Here is a 16,909-nt window from a genome sequence, read left to right as displayed (position 1 = left end):
CTCATCTTATTCTTGTTGCTTACCTTGTTGTTTCATTGTGATCATTCAACCTACCTAAAACTATTTTTTTTTAAGATTTTATTTATTCACAAGAGATACAGAGAGAGAGAGAAGCAGAGACAGAGGCAGAGGGAGAAGCAGGCCTCATGCAGGGAGCCTGATGTGGGACTCCATCCTGGGACTCCAGGATCACGCCCTGGGCCGAAGGCAGGTGCTAAGCTGCTGAGCCACCCAGGGTTTGCCCCTTAACCTAAAACTATTTTGATATTATTTGCCTTTTTTTTCTTTCTCATGTTGTGTTTAAGATCTTTTCTTTTCATTGATTTCAGCATTTATCCTTTGGTATATCTGAACTACATACTATATCTTTTATGTATATATACGTATATTTTTATTTTTGAAAAATAGTTGATACACAATATTACTTTAGTTTCAGTTGTACAACATAGTGATTTTACAATTCTATAAATTACTTAATGCTCAGGGGCACATGGGTGACTCAGTTCAGTGTCTGACTCTTGATTTCACCTCAGGTTGTGATTTTGGGGTCACAGGATTGAGCCCCTGATTGGCTCCACATCCAGTGGATTCTTGGGATTCTCTCTCTTGCTCCCCTTCTGCTCTCCCCGCCCTGCTAGTGCTCTCTCTCTCTAAAAAAAAAATAATAATAAAATAATAACGATAATGCCCACCATGATAAATGTAGTTACCATCTGTCACGATACAATATTCTTACAACATTATTGAATATATTCTCTATGGTTCATGTTTCATCTCCATGGCTTGTTTATTTTATAACTCGAAGTTTCTTCTTAATCTTCTTCACCTATTTCACTTTCTTTTTCTCCTTCTCCCCCTTTCTGGAAACCACTAGTTCTCTGTTTTTGAGTGTAATTCTGTTTTTGTTTTGTTTTTTAGATTCCACATATAATTGAAATCATATAGTTTTTGTCTTTCTCTGACTTATTTCTCTTAGTTGTATCTTTTTATTTATCTCACTTGACTTTCCTTGAGCATTTTCAACATGTGGATTGCTGATTATAAATAACTAGAAAATGTTATCAGGTATTATTTCTTAAAACATATTATAGTTTTTAGGGATCCCTGGGTGGCGCAGCGGTTTGGCGCCTGCCTTTGGCCCAGGGCGCGATCCTGGAGATCCGGGATCGAATCCCACGTCAGGCTCCCGGTGCATGGAGCCTGCTTCTCCCTCTGCCTGTGTCTCTGCCTCTCTCTCTCACTGTGTTCCTATCATAAATAAATAAAAATTAAAAAAAAAACATATTATAGTTTTTAACCAATTTTATTTTGCCTTTCATTTTCCAATTCTGATTATATAAATATAATTTTGAGACTGCTTCTTTTCCTCATTCCAACTTCTCTTTACTTTTGCCTCACTCTTCTCAGATGTTCTACAGATTACTTATTTCTACCAGTCTTCTAATTTATAGTTGATCTCTTTCGCCTTTTCTAATCCACCTTTGATTCATCCTCCACATTTTATCAATTATTGTATTTTGCAATCAGTAAACTCTATTTGATTGTTAAATATGCTTGAGTTTTATATCTTTTCATTCAAACATTTTCTAATTTGTTATTCCTTTTTATGAACAAAGTAGAAAAAGAGCATGTGTTTTGTAATCAGTGTGTGATATTTCTGAACTTAAAGTCTTTGCTAGTCTATTTCTGATATCCATCTTGTATTACTTCTTGTCTATGATACATTATTTCTGTCTATATTTGATTATTTTGTTTTATTTTTAAACTGAGTCGATTACTTTCATTTGAAAATTATTTGCAGAAATAATTTATGGTCCAAAATTTTTTTATTTTTTTATTGGAGTTCAATTTGCCAACATATAGCATACTCAGTGCTCATCCCATCAAGTGCCCCCCTCAGTGCCCATCACCCAGTCACCCCCACCCCCTGCCCACCTCCCTTTCCACCACCCTTTGTTCTTTTCCCAGAGTTAGGAGTCTCTCATGTTCTGTCTCCCTTTCTGACATTTCCCACTAATTTTTTCTCCGTTCCCCTTTATTCCCTTTCACTATTTTTTATATTCCCCAAATGAACGAGACCATATAATGTTTTTCCTTTTCCGATTGACTTACTTCACTCAGCATAATACCCTCCAGTTCCATCCACGTCGAAGCAAATGGTGGGTATTTGTTGTTTGTAATGGCTGAGTAATATGGTCCAAAATTTAGGTGCTTTCCCTCAGATTATTCTAGTATTAATCTGCTTGGCACTTTGGTATACTACCAGTCTCAGACTTCTTCAAGCTATATTTACAATCTAAGATATTTAAGTTATTTTAACAACAGAAGTAATGGAAGTTTTAGCCAGAATTCTGTTTAATAAGATATAGCTTTGATTTCATTGTTTACCTAATAGTTCTGGATGGAAAGTTTGAGTGGAAAGTTTTATCAGACTTTTAGAGCTCATCATGTTTGTATAATTTTCTATACATCCTTTCCAATCCTGATAACTATCCATGATTAACTGAAGATTTTAGTATCTGGAGGTTAAATCATTATATTCACTCTAAGACCTGACATCATCCTGAGAGATGGTAATTGTCTTATAAATTAGGTGGTCAGCAAGCTGTCTTCTCAGGACCATGACTTTTTCTATTTCCATCTTATTCATCCATGACCACATCTCTGATATTATCATTATCTAGAATTTTGGTTAAATCTATTGCTAAATTTCCATGTTCATTTTAATTTAACTAAATAATAAAAAGCGAGATTTTTTGGCAATGCATGCTAGTTTTAAAAGTTATATATTTTTATTGAATGAGTGCTCTCTATGTTGTCTTTATAGGAAATATATTTACATAATTTTTGCTCAGCAGATCAAGAGAAGTAAGTAGATAAAACATAAGTTTGAAATATCTCCTTATGGAACCCTCTTACACTGTTGGTGGGAATGTGAACTGGTGCAGCCACTCTGGAAAACTGTGTGGAGGTTCCTCAAAGAGTTAAAAATAGACCTGCCCTACGACCCAGCAATTGCACTGTTGGGGATTTACCCCAAAGATTCAGATGCAATGAAACGTCGGGACACCTGCACCCCGATGTTTCTAGCAGCAATGGCCACAATAGCCAAACTGTGGAAGGAGCCTCGGTGTCCATCGAAAGATGAATGGATAAAGAAGATGTGGTTTATGTATACAATGGAATATTACTCAGCAATTAGAAACGACAAATACCCACCATTTGCTTCAACGTGGATGGAACTGGAGGGTATTATGCTGAGTGAAATAAGTCAATCAGAGAAGGACAAACAGTGTATGTTCTCATTCATTTGGGGAATATGAATAATAGTGAAAGGGAATATAAAGGAAGGGAAAAGAAATGTTGGGAAATATCAGGAAGGGAGACAGAACATAAAGACTCCTAACTCGGGGAAACGAACCAGGGGTGGTGGAAGGGGAGGAGGGCGGGTGTTGGAGGGGAATGGGTGACGGGCACTGAGGTGGACACTTGACGGGATGAGCACTGGGTGTTTTTCTGTATGTTGGTAAATGAACACCAATAAAAATTAATTAAAAAAAAATGAAATATCTCCTTATATTGACATATATTTTGATAATCATGTTGTTTTTCAGGAATGATATTTTGGTATGTTGATTTGTTTTTCAAAATCATGAAACAATACTGTGATTTGAGAATAACCACTGAACACTATATAAAGTAAAAATACAAATACTTCAATGGTTATCAGATACTTTTAATTTTTGACAAAAGCAAAATTGTTAAAAGAAAGTGAGGAAAAAGCATTTGGAGGCCTTGACAAAACAGTATTATGTTACCCTTTTAAGTGATTAAAACATCTACTAAAATTAAAAGACATGTTGACTTTGGGGAACAATTATTTTCATTAATTTAGATATCTTTCCATAAATACCATAAAACATAACATATAAGTTATTTTAGATTTTAAAAAATATATAAAAATCTAGTTTTATATATATTTAAACTTACCAAAACATTAGGACTAGATTTTCTGCAACCAAGAAATTCTAATTATTTTCACCCAAACATACAATTCTCAAAATAATGGTATAGTACATATATCGCTTTCAGCTGCAGTTTACTTATATTCTCATCTGGAAACATCACCATTTTGTGCCTCAGTCATAATAACTTATAACACAACACACCATTTCTAGTCTCAGTAACTTTGGAATGTATACCCTTATAAAAAATCTCTAGACTCAATGATTACTTTTTTACATTTTTAAAATTTAATTTCAAATATAACTTCTTTTGATAAGGTTTCACTAACTACCTAATCTAAATTACCTTCTGCCCACCAAGTCATCATAGTATCTTAAAATGCAATCATAAAATATTTGTGTTTGTACACATACAGCAGTCAGCAGTCCCCCCTTATCTTTGGTTTCATTTTCTAAGGTTCTGATTACCCACAGTTAACCATGGTGTGGAAGCAGATGATTTTCCTTCTGGCATATAGTCAGAAGGTCAATAGTATCCCAGTGCTACATCAAAATGCCTATGTCATTCACTGCACTTCATCCCATCACATAGGCATTTTATCATTTCACATCATTACAAGGGTGACTAAAACACAAAAAGATATTCTGAAAGGGGAAGACAGACCATATTCACAAAATTGTATTACAGTATATTATTATAATTGTTCTATTTTACCATTAGTTATCATTGTTAACTACTATACCAAATTTATAAATTAAACTTTATCATAGGTATGTATATATATAAAAAGAAAAAAACATAGTATGTAGGATTCAATACTATCTCTGGTTTCAGGCATCCACTGGGAGTCTTGGAACATACCCCCATAGATAGGAGGCGACTACTGATTGTGCAATGTGTTTTTACAGTGTATAAAATATTTTCATTCTTAGAAGAAACATATACATTGTTAGCTGCCTAAAAAAATAAATAAATAAAAACTATTTTCTGTTTAGTACAAGGAACACTCTCTAGGATAGACTGTATGTTAGATAACAAAACATGTCTTAACAAATTTAAGAAGACTTAAGTCATATCCAATATCTCTTCTCATTTAAGGAAATTAAACTAGACATCAGTAACGAAAGTAAAAATGGAGAATTCATAAAATTTGGAAATTAGCACGCTCCTGAACAACCAGTGGGTCAAAGGGGATATAAAAAAAATACCTATTTGAAATAAACAAAAATGGAAACACATCATACTGAAACTTATTTGATCTTGAAAAAGCAGTTCTAAAAAAAAAAAAAAAAGAAAAGAAAAAGCAGTTCTAAAAAAAAAAAAAAAAGAAAAGAAAAAGCAGTTCTAAGAGGGAAATTTATAGTTACAAATGCCTACATTAAGAAACAAAACCCTCAAACAACCTCACTTTACCCCTCAAGAAACTAGAAATAGAAGAATAAATTAAGGCCAAAGCTAGCAGGAGAGGAAATAACAAAAACCAGCAGAAATAGAGACTAAAAGGTGATAGCAAATCACAAAATTAAGAGCTCTGTTTAAACAAAATCAGCAAACCTTTTAGCTAGACTAAGAAACACAGAAGATTGAAATAAATGAAATCAGAAATGAAAGGGGAGACATTACAACTGACATTGCAGAAATACGAAGAATCATAAGGCTACTATGAACAATCTTCTTTTCCTAAGCTATAAATAGTACAGTAAGAAAATATGGTGATAGAAATATGTATTTGCATTCATTATTTTTTAATGGCTTATAAAGTTTTTATGGACCTACTCATTAAAGGTAAAATATAATTCAGCAGTAGGGACCATAAATATTGCTATTTAGAATTATTTGGTGATAGTATTTTATAAATTATAATATTTGTAGTTTCAAGAAGACTCTATTTCTAACAACTTGGGTGTATAAACACTTTTCCAAATGTCGAAGTAGTCAGGTTAATGAACCATAGAGAGTCATCAGCTATCAAGGGGTGGTAAAATGTGTATGACTAATTTCCTACTCCAAAGATGAAACTTATAGCACATTTTGTATTTCTCAAATGAGTAATGCTTTTCTTAGGTATTTAAGACTCACAGTTAATGTTTAATGAAATAAACAAAATTGAAGTATCCCCTCCTAGCCCCATGAATCCGCTAAGATCCCTGGCTAAAGAGGGGACTTTAGAGTAATACATTTCCATGATTCTAGGTAGAGACTATTACAATCTGAAGGCATAGAAAAGGAATCACCAAAGCCTTAATAGTCATTTTTTATCAGGTACAAATAAAGACAGATGTGTCAGCAGACCCAAGCAAAATGCAGCATTAGTATGGAATGAGTATAGATCATGGTGCCTCAGACTTTTCCTGGGGTGGCTATCATGGGTGCTCTGTTGCGGTGGTCAACTTTTATTTCACAATTTCTGTGAGCAATCAGGCACCTGAGGAGTAAGCAGAATTATCCTATAAAAATGCTTGGTTGTTGAGGGGATGGGTAGCCAATCCCTAAAGCATGTCGGTGATGAGCAAGCACCTATGTTGGACTTAGCAGACAAAGATACTAAAGAAGTTCCTTTAAATATGCTTAAAGCAGAAAATAGAATGTTTATTTTACTTAAAGCAGAAAATAATGAATGAAGAGAAAAAGAATCCAGCAGAGAAGTAAAAACAATAAAATAGGCCAAGTTCAATAGAAAAGTTCAATAATTTAAATGAAGAATTCCTGTATGATCTGAAGAGGAAACTGGGGATGACAGAAGAAATTCTTAATGAATGTAAAAACTGATTAATAGAAATTATGCAAAAAAAGAACACTGGAAAATAATTGAAAAATGAATGGAGCTGCAGTGACCTGTGGGACAGTATCAAACCTTGTTAAAACTGAACTCTTTGAAGGAAAGCAGAGGGAGATCTAAAGCAGAAAAATAAAGAAAATGCCAAACATTTCACAAGTTTTTTTGGGGAAAAAACATTAGTTTACAACTTTAAGAGGCCAGCAAACCACAAGATAGATAAATACAAAGGAAACCATGTAGGGATATTGAATTTTGTTAAGAGATTTTTCTATGAGTAACCTGTTTTTCACAGAAATAAAGAATAAAAATAATATAATTCTAAGTAGATGTAAAATAAATCACTGAACATAATTCAATACTCTTTTATGAATAAAAGAAACAAACAAAACATTCTCACCAAACTAAAATTAGAAATATTTTCCTTAATATGATATTGGCCTTTTACCAAATACATATGTAAGTATAAGTAAACCTACTATTATATGTACATCTAATTTCACATTTCAGAGTGAATTTTTGATGTCTTCCCCTTAAGAATGGCTAGGTCCCAGGGATACATCACATGCCATAACTCCTTAGGGTTCAACATTCACATCTGCATTTTGGAGGCTATGGAAAGTACAACAATTTACAATGTATGTTATACCAAGAATGCCACATGCAGTATATAGCCTTGAAACTATTTTGTTTCTCACATAAAATGTGAAGAATTTTTGACAAAAACTCTCTTAGTCTAACTGGTTCAGATTTCTCACTGCTTACTTAGTAAGGAAAAGTAGAGACTTATATCCAAACCTAGTATATATCATTTTTGATCACTCTAAGAAGGTACAGTGAGTGATTTCTTACAATTCTTAGCATAATTTATACATACATTTATTTTCAAAAAGTTTATACTTTGTTATTTGTAATTTCTCGAGTCAAATAAATTCTCCAAAGAGAATTCTATGTAGATGTCTAGCCAGGCTAGGGATGGATAATGATAGTTATTATTAAAATCAGGTATTTGATTCACACAATAAGCAAAGAAAGGTAACCAGCAGCAGTCTTTGCAAACCTCTCTTTTAACCAAGGTAAATTGTGTTTGAATTTATATATTATGGTTCCCTGTCTGTTATAGCTCCATTGATCCTTACAACACTGAAAGAAAACATGGTTGTTATTATGATGAACATGGTAAGTATGATTCTCATTTACAGATGATAATCCAATACCAATCACAAGTGTTAATTCCACACACTGGACTCTGCTACTGTCCTTCAGATGGTTAGGTATAAATCCCCAGATTAATAAAGAGCAAAATACTTAATTTTTTAATGTAAGATTAGAAGATAATTGGTACCAATCCATATTTAACCATAGCTACCGCTCTTCTCATGGTGCAACCTTTCATGAGAAATTGATTCTTATTTTTGAAAGCACTGAAGGATGAGATCAAAAGGAATTCTCTGAAAACATAATTAACTGAGGGAGTAATTCAAGCAGAATAAATATTAAAAAGTTACTCAAAAATTAAGTATTGGAAGAATGGTAGCCAGTGGTTTGCTTACTGAGAAGTTCCCAGTATGAGTGAATGTGGACTGTCTACTGAGGAAATCTAAGAGTTCTGTAGAAAACAGGAAAAAATGTCAGTTTCTGGATTGCTTTCAACAGGAAAATTCAACAGTTTATATGACTGAAGAGTCATTTAATTATATTAATATTGGACTATTTCATTACAAAGAAAAAGCAGACCCCCCAAAATTATCTAGAATTCTGAGTACTCTTTACAGATTTTGCTGGTATTGCTGTTTGTGTTTTATTTTTAATCTCAAAAATATTAGGAAATTGGAAAAAGGAAGACTTTTTTCTTTATTTTTATTTTTTAAGAATTTTATATTTAAGTCATCTCTACATCCAATGTGGGGCTTGAACTCATAATGCAGAGATCAAGTCACACACTTTACTCACTGAGCCAGCCAGGCACCCTAAAAGGAAGAATTTTAATAAAAAGATATTTCCTTCTTAATATTTTACTGAATTCATTTAAGCCTACCATCTGAATTTACTGTTACACTTAGTGTAAAATTTTCCAAACCCTTTAATTTCATTGATATTGTTACATATATGTAAATTTAATTATATAGAGACACTATGCAGCAAGTTGGGTATGTCATAAGATCCTTGCATACAATGAGACTCTGATCATTTCATTGTTTCATTGATTTTGTTTCTACCAAACCCTAGAGGCATGTTCACATTTAATAGCTTGTTGTACTGCAGGATGACTGAATAGCAGCTTGCCCTTCTTGTATAAAACCTTAGAGGCATTTTAGCAGCTAAAATCACTTAACAGCAACTTCTAAACTTTGATTTATTCACTGCCAAAATCATTCAGTCAAGACTTCATTCATCTTGTTTGGCTAGTCCAATTTCGTTGGATAAAAATGGAAGTAGTTCTCTGAAATTTCCTTTGAAAATTATAAATATGCAGCAAGGTCATTTCTCTTGGCAGGTTTTGTTGTGAATAAAAGCTTAGCTGCTGGCAGACTGTATTTCCAAGACACTTCAGTGACCAAAACCACTATCATAGTTGGCTACCACCTTAATACATTAGGGCATTCACTTAGAAGAGTAGATAAGCAGTCCTAATGGCCTTCACTATATATCTCAAAAGGCAGTAGAAAAGAGGAATTAACAAATGCATTTATGGTTTAGGTGAAGCTCTAATACACAAGTTAATGATTTGTTTTAATTTATAATATCCAAACTCAAGCCATTTTCAAAGTATCCTGCTAGTTGTTTTACATGCTTGAATAAAATATTAGATTCATAAATTTATTTTAATTTACTTATAGTTCCCATTCTATAGTTTCATAAGTCAAACCATTTACCAGTTTTAAAATATTTCAGTGGGAATTCTCTTGATTAAGAATTATATTTGGTGACCATATTTCCTTGACTGCTGATTTCTGATGCCTGGGATAATGTTTGGCATATAGAAGGAACACATTAGAAATTCTTCATTAGAAATTCTTCAATTGAATTAATGACTAAAGAGTATACCCATGTTTGGAAGCAAAGAAGAAGAACAAGAAGGTAATTACAAAGAGGAGGAGGAGGGAGAGAAAGAGGAGGGGCAGGAGGAGAAGGAGGAATAATTCCATATCATAAGTAAATTTCTATATTGCCTGTTTTTTTAAAGACTTTATTTATTTATTCATGAGAGACACAGAGAGAGAGGCAGAGATATAGGCAGAGGGAGAAGCAGACTCCATGCAGGGAGCCTGTTGTGGGACTTCATCCTGGGGGGACTAGATCCTGGGACTCCAGGATCACATCTTGGGCGAAAGGCAGGCGCTGAACCGCTGAGCCACCAGGTATTGCCTGTTTTTTGAGAGAAAAAAAATAAGTCTATCTTTTGCCACGTGTATTTAGTAAAGTAAGGGATAATCATTTTTTCTATCAGCAATTCCTCAGAGAGTGAAGCGACAAATGTTTTCATTTTTTTTCCACTGTTGCTTGTCCATTTTTATTTGGGGCAGACTTTCCCTAAATAAGCAATATTTAAAAAATGACAATTTTACTCTTACCTGTTACTTTGATACTACTGAAAGATTCTGACATTGAAATAGTATTATCAGTAAAGAGAAAAAAGTTTTAAGATGTCAAAATGACCTGAAGTGGCCTATATCCTGTCCTGTAAAAGAATTGCTTTAGTGTTTTCAATGTCCTAAAAATACAAACTTTAAAAATAGAGATATTTTTGTTTTCTAAGTGAGACAAAATATCAGTAAACATCATTTATGTGAAATTATTTCCTAGAGATTATATTTTTAATGGTATTATCCTTACTTTAATTTGCCTTGGGTCAGCACAGTTTAAGCATATACTCTGATAAATCAAATGTAAGAAATATAATGAATGTCATGAAGCCAGAAATAAGTTGTATATTTTCAGTTTTCAGTGACTAATTCTCCATAATGTTAATCTAGATGTAGACTATTAAAAGCTGCTAATGTAAGTGCTTGATAAATATATATTTTTATGTGGGCTGATGTATGCAGCACTGAAAATCACTAATATAAGGCATCCATATTTTTCTTGGATAGTGAGGAAAAAAATGAATCATCACAGACAAAAATATTAATACAAGGATAACCAAATGATCCTATCATTACACTACTTTAAGTCACAAATGAGTGCATGATGCAAACTATTTTAGACATTTTATTCTTTTGGCTTCCAATTATTTGAAGATAATACTTGTAAAAAGAAAGTTATTTAATGATCTTCCAATTTTATCTCTTTTCAACTACTGTCCAAATGTATATACTATCCTTTTCTGCTTTATTGCTTTAGTTTTAGAAAATAACTAGAAATTTTGTATGGTAACATGTACCATTTCAAAGTATTTATGAGGGAAGCTCACATAAGAAAGTGCAAAAATAAATAAAATACAACCTTGATTTTGAAGAATGGAGAATAGTATGTAGAGAAATTATAGCCAAAAACCAGAGAATGTAAACATGTTAATGATAATACACTACCAACTATATCCAGTAAAAAGATTACCTGTGTCTTAGAGAATGTGTCAGTTTTGGTAAAAAGACTTCCTTCAAGCTCAAGGTTAAATTTCCCTGAACATAAAATTTTAAAAAGAATTTTAACTCTGTCTGATATGTTTTATCCTATTCTGCATTCTCAAAGAACGAATGGAAATCTTAAAAAATTATGTCAGTTTAGAGACTTGGGTGGCTCAGTCGGTTGATCATTTGACTCTTCATCTTGGCTCTCAAGTCTTGATCTCAGGGTTGTAGGTTTCAGGCCATGTTGGGCATGGAACCTACTTTAAAAAAATATGACAGTTCGATATGTATACTAAGAACATCAACTGCTGTGCATTAACTCAATGGTGTTCTTTGAACCTTCTGAATATCACATGGGCTATACCAAGTGGCCACATTTTTATATGACTTGGAAATATTTTGTATTTATATGACTTTGGAAATATCTGCCACCCTTTAATATCACTTTTTGTCAGCTCATATTTCTTGCTGCTGTCAGTTTTCCCTTTGTTCCAGCTTCCTCCTTTTTTCCCCCTTTTTCAAATATTCTGTGAAATGAGCAAAAATTTAAAAAAACTTATTTTTTTTTCTGGGCTAAAAGTGTGGGGTGAATTGTTCTTCTATTTCTAAAAGCCTGTATTTTTTACTTGTGTGAATAGAGATCTAATGATAGAAACTGTTGTATAGGAACAAATGCAGCCTCAAGAGTGTTGTTAGTATTAACAGACAAGAACTATCCGTACACTAAAGGGGCATTATGGGGAAAAACAAACACAAAATACAAAACACTCAAACTATAAGTGGAGCTGAAGGGACAAGAAAAGGGGGGGGAAATCCCAATGATGGAGGAAAGAATACACTAACTTTTTTACAGGTGATACTGAAGGAAGAAAATCTCAGTAGAAATCTATTGATGGTGACAACATACAAAGTGAAGTTTGAGCCAGATTACAGGCAGGGAATAAACCTAAGTGTTCTAATTTAATGTAAATAATCCCAGCACAGATGGCAAGGTTGGAAAATACCACAGGGCAGGCGAAAGAAGTCAACTACATTTGGACAAACCAAATTTAGAATTTTATAGTGGAATCCTGACTTGAACAGAACAGAGTCTAGTCTCAAATTCTCAATAGCTAAGGAATGCTGTTTATTTCTCAGCATGAGGAGGAACTGGTAATTTTTAATGCAATCCTCCTTTTTATCTCTGAATCCGTTTCAAACATATTAGAAAAATATACTTACATTAGCACTCATTTTAAATGAACAAATTTATTCAGTCTCAGCAAAAATGGTGTTTTATTCTAATAAAAGTACTATTAAAAAATCCTTTAGATTTTGTTATAGGAAGATAACAGGGTAGATTTTGAGAACTACACAGCAGTTAAGGTAAAATTCTAGGCCCTAATAAAAATAAAACCATAAATGTACTTTATAAAATATTATTTTAATGAATGCCATTTCTTCCTAAATAGTTTATATATTACTTTTTCCCCATCCTTAAGTAGTAAAAGGTAGTAGGTGTTTAAGTAACCAATTAATAAATAACCAACATTAATAATGTTAATAATTAACATAACATTAAAGTAAATTAGCATGTTCCTTTATTAGTAATACCAAGACCCAAACCAAAGAAGTCACACAGATTCTGTGTATTTCCATAAGATAAATATAGAATCCATATGTATATAAATTATAAATATATACTTATATGTTTGTATGTAATTACATATAAGTACAAAATCTCCAAATGTACTTATAGTTCCTTACTCACACACAAATGTGTATATGTGTGCACATATAAGTTTGCACCTTTTTTCTTCTTGTTATTTACCCCAAAACGGTGAATGACAAAGTCTGATAAAGAACCAATGTTTTTACTATTAAGCAGCTGGGCAAATCAGTCCATAAAGTATTTATTAAGAGTATGCTCTTAGATTCTGGTCATGAGTCAGACAGGGTCTAGAATGCAGGAGAAGTTGGCCTGCTTAATCCAATGTTATAAGGAAGGTACTTGGCATTGAGTCTTGGTCAAGAGGAATATAAGTTTTGAAAAGCTAAATTTCAGATGTCTGCAATGTAAGAACAGTATCAGTAATAAACATAATTTCAACAATGATGACTGTAAGGGAACTTAAGAGAGATGTGTGGTGAAACAGGAGAGAATCTGATGGAGTGCACATCTATCTCTATTGTTCTTTCTTGTGTAATGTAGATTCTTCTTGCATTGAATATTAACATTTATATTAAAGTATTTTTTTTACATTTCCAGGATATTAAATGTAATATTCAAGTGCCTTAACTGTAAGCACCTTTTTCTATAAAAGGAAAATCTTTTATATTCCTTCTATCTCTGACAAAGATGAAGTTTGTTATCAGATGTATCCTCTGCATTTGTAGAGGTATTAAAGTAAAAGAAGTATATAAAACATCCTAACGCATATTAAAGTAAGACACATAATGACTCCCTTACATGGCAACAACAAAAGTACATCATTTTTCATCCTCTTAAGGTAGTATATATATATATATATAAAGCAGGCAAACTATGAAGTGATAAACTACAAGCCCATAAAAGTCATAAGAAAATACAGTGTTATTTCTGACAGGCTAAAAGCCTCAGTTACTTATACGGTGAATATTTTTCACTGGGGATATCAAACTGAAGCTTTTGGTATCAAAAAGTGGAGTCTAAGAATTCCTTAAAAAAAAAAAAAATTCCTATACTATCACTCAGGGTAAGCCCAATAACTAAATTTATTTATTATATAAATTGTTCAAAATGTTAAGGCACTAGTGAAAACATTCCTACAGAATTCATATTTTCATTAGCTGGATATGCTAACAATCAAAATAAATGTAGGGCAGACATGTTTATTACTCCAGCTCAAAAATGGTGTTAATCTCTTTGAGGTAACTGTTATACGGTGATTAAATTCTTCCAACTACTTCCCCCAAATATAATATAATCAATTTCCATCATATGTTTGGATGATTGAATACTGTTTCTGGTCATAAATGCTAATTAGATTTTTACTAAATTTTCTTTATATTAATCATATTACTGCATGCCAGCTAAAACTACAAGTAGAGTCTCAAAGATTCTGAGTATTATTGGAAATACTTATTATGAAGCAGTTAAGAAGGCAAATATTAATATATGTAATACAGAATATTAACATATATCAAGAGAATTCCATGATAAAACAAATAAAATCAAGAGGTTTTCCTCTCATTTTGACATATAACTTTGGGATTCAAAAGTCATTCAATCATTATTATGTTCAATACAGTAAAGATTAATAGTTCTTAAAAGATTTTGGAATATTTGAATGTAACATTTAATTTATTCTTGTTATTTTAATACAATATTCTCATTCCATATTATTTGCACAAAAACTTACTAAAGACTTAAAAGGAGGTGTTTATTTTTTTATTATTATTATTTTTAAAGGAGGTGTTTAAATCAACTTGCAGCAATTAATTCCAGCTGTTAGGAATAGGCTGATTGATATAGTTACAATTATCCTGGAGAATAAGTATGCTACATAACTTTACATTAAGGAAGAGAGTTGCATGGAGTAACTATCATTTTCCTCCCTGTTAAGCACAAGTAAAAATGTAAATGAAAGTTGTTATTATTATTTTTAAAAATAAACTTATTTACCTCCACAAAAATGACTTTGTGAGGGGGTCTAGGATCAATAAAACATTTTTTTTTTTTTTTTGCAAATGTATGCCATTGAAACACTGGGAAATGCTTTTAGAAACTTCTTAAGTAAAAGCAAGCCAGATTTTAGTATTCTGAAATATTTTCTAAAACATATTTCTTAACTATTGAAGTATAAACTTTTTAAAAATATAACATATTTTTAGAAGAGTTTTAGGTGTAAGTATAGAGATTTCTCATATAACCCTTGGCCCCACAAATGCATTGTCTCCCCATTATATACTTCCCCCAACTGAATGGTACCTTTTTTGATTGACGAACTTACACTGATATGTCATTATCACCCAAAGTTCATAGTTTACATTGGGGTTCACTCTTAATGTTGTACATTCTACAGGCTTTGACAAATGTATAATGACATGTATCTGCCATATTCTTAAGTGAAAGAAAATCCTTTGTGCTATATCTAATCAATCTTTCTTCCCCACCTCTTGCCCTGTCAAATCCTGGCAGCCACTGATACTTTTACTGTATTCATAGTTTTACCTTTTCTAAAATGTAATATAGTTGGAATCGTATAGTATGTAGCCTGATTGTTTTTTTTTCATCTAAGAATATGCATTTAAGTTTCCGCCATGTGTTTTCATGGCTAGCTTATTTCTTTTTATTTTACTTTAAAAATATTTTTATTTATTTATTCATGAGAGACACAGAGAGGCAGAGACATGGGCAGAGGGAGAAGCAGGCACCCTGTGGAGGGGGGAGCCTGATGCAGAACTTGATCCCAGAACCCCAGGATCAGGCCCTAAGCCAAAGGCAGATGCTCCACTACTGAGCCACCCAGGCGTCCCATTGTCTCTTCATTATTGAAGGATATCTTGATTGCTTCTAAGTTTGGCAATGATAAGAAAAGCTCCCATAAACATCTGTGTGCAGCTTTTTGTGTAGACAGGTTTCTAACTCCTTTGGGTAAATACCAAGGAGTACAGTTGCTGGGTCACTTGTTAAGAGTATGTTTAGTTTGGTAAGAAACTGCCAAACTGTCTTTCAAAGTGGCTTCCCATCAGCAATGAATGAGGGTTCCTGTTACTCCATATCCTCAGCAGTTTTGGTATTCCAGATTTTGGCCATTCTAATAGGTGTGTAGTGGTATCTCATTGTTTTTAATTTGCATTTCTCTGATGACATATGATATGGACCATCTTTTCTGATAGTTATCTTCTTTGGCAAGGTATTTGTAAGGTGTTTGGTCTCTCTTTTAATCAGGTTGCTTTCTTAACATTTAATTAATTTTTATGAGGATGTGTTTATGATTTTGTGTGTGCATTTTATTATTTTTTAATGTTTCATGGTTTTATTTAAAATTTAATTAGTTAACATATAATGTAATATTAGCTTCAGAAGTAGAATTTAGTGATTCATCACTTACATAGAACACTCAGCACTCACCATAACAAGTGCCCTCCTTAATATCCATCATCCATTTATCCCATCCTGCAGTCCACCTGCCCTCCAGCAATCTTCAATTTGTTCTCTATAGGGACACGTGGGTAGCTCAGTGGTTGAGTGTCTGCCTTCAGCTCAGGGCATGATCCGGGGTCCTGGGATCAAGTCCCACATCAGGCTCCCTGTGAGGACTGCTTCTCCTTCTGTCTATGTCTCTGCTTCTCTCTCTGCCTCTCTCATGAATGAATAAATAAAATCTTCAAAAAAATTGTTCTCTGTAGATTAGAGTCTCATTTATTGTTTGCTTTCCTCTCTTTTTTTCCCTTTCTCCTATGTTCACCTGTTTTGTTTCTTAAAATCCACATATGAGTGAAATCATATGGTATTTTTCTTTCTCTAACTTACTTTGCTTGGCATAATACTCTATATTTCCATCTACATCATTGCAAATGGCAAGATTTTATTCTTTCTAATAGATGAGTAATATTTCAGTATATATATATA

Source organism: Vulpes lagopus, chromosome 16 (assembly GCF_018345385.1).
Source record: "Vulpes lagopus strain Blue_001 chromosome 16, ASM1834538v1, whole genome shotgun sequence".
NCBI classification, from domain to species: domain Eukaryota; kingdom Metazoa; phylum Chordata; class Mammalia; order Carnivora; family Canidae; genus Vulpes; species Vulpes lagopus.
This window is presented reverse-complemented; position numbering follows the sequence as displayed.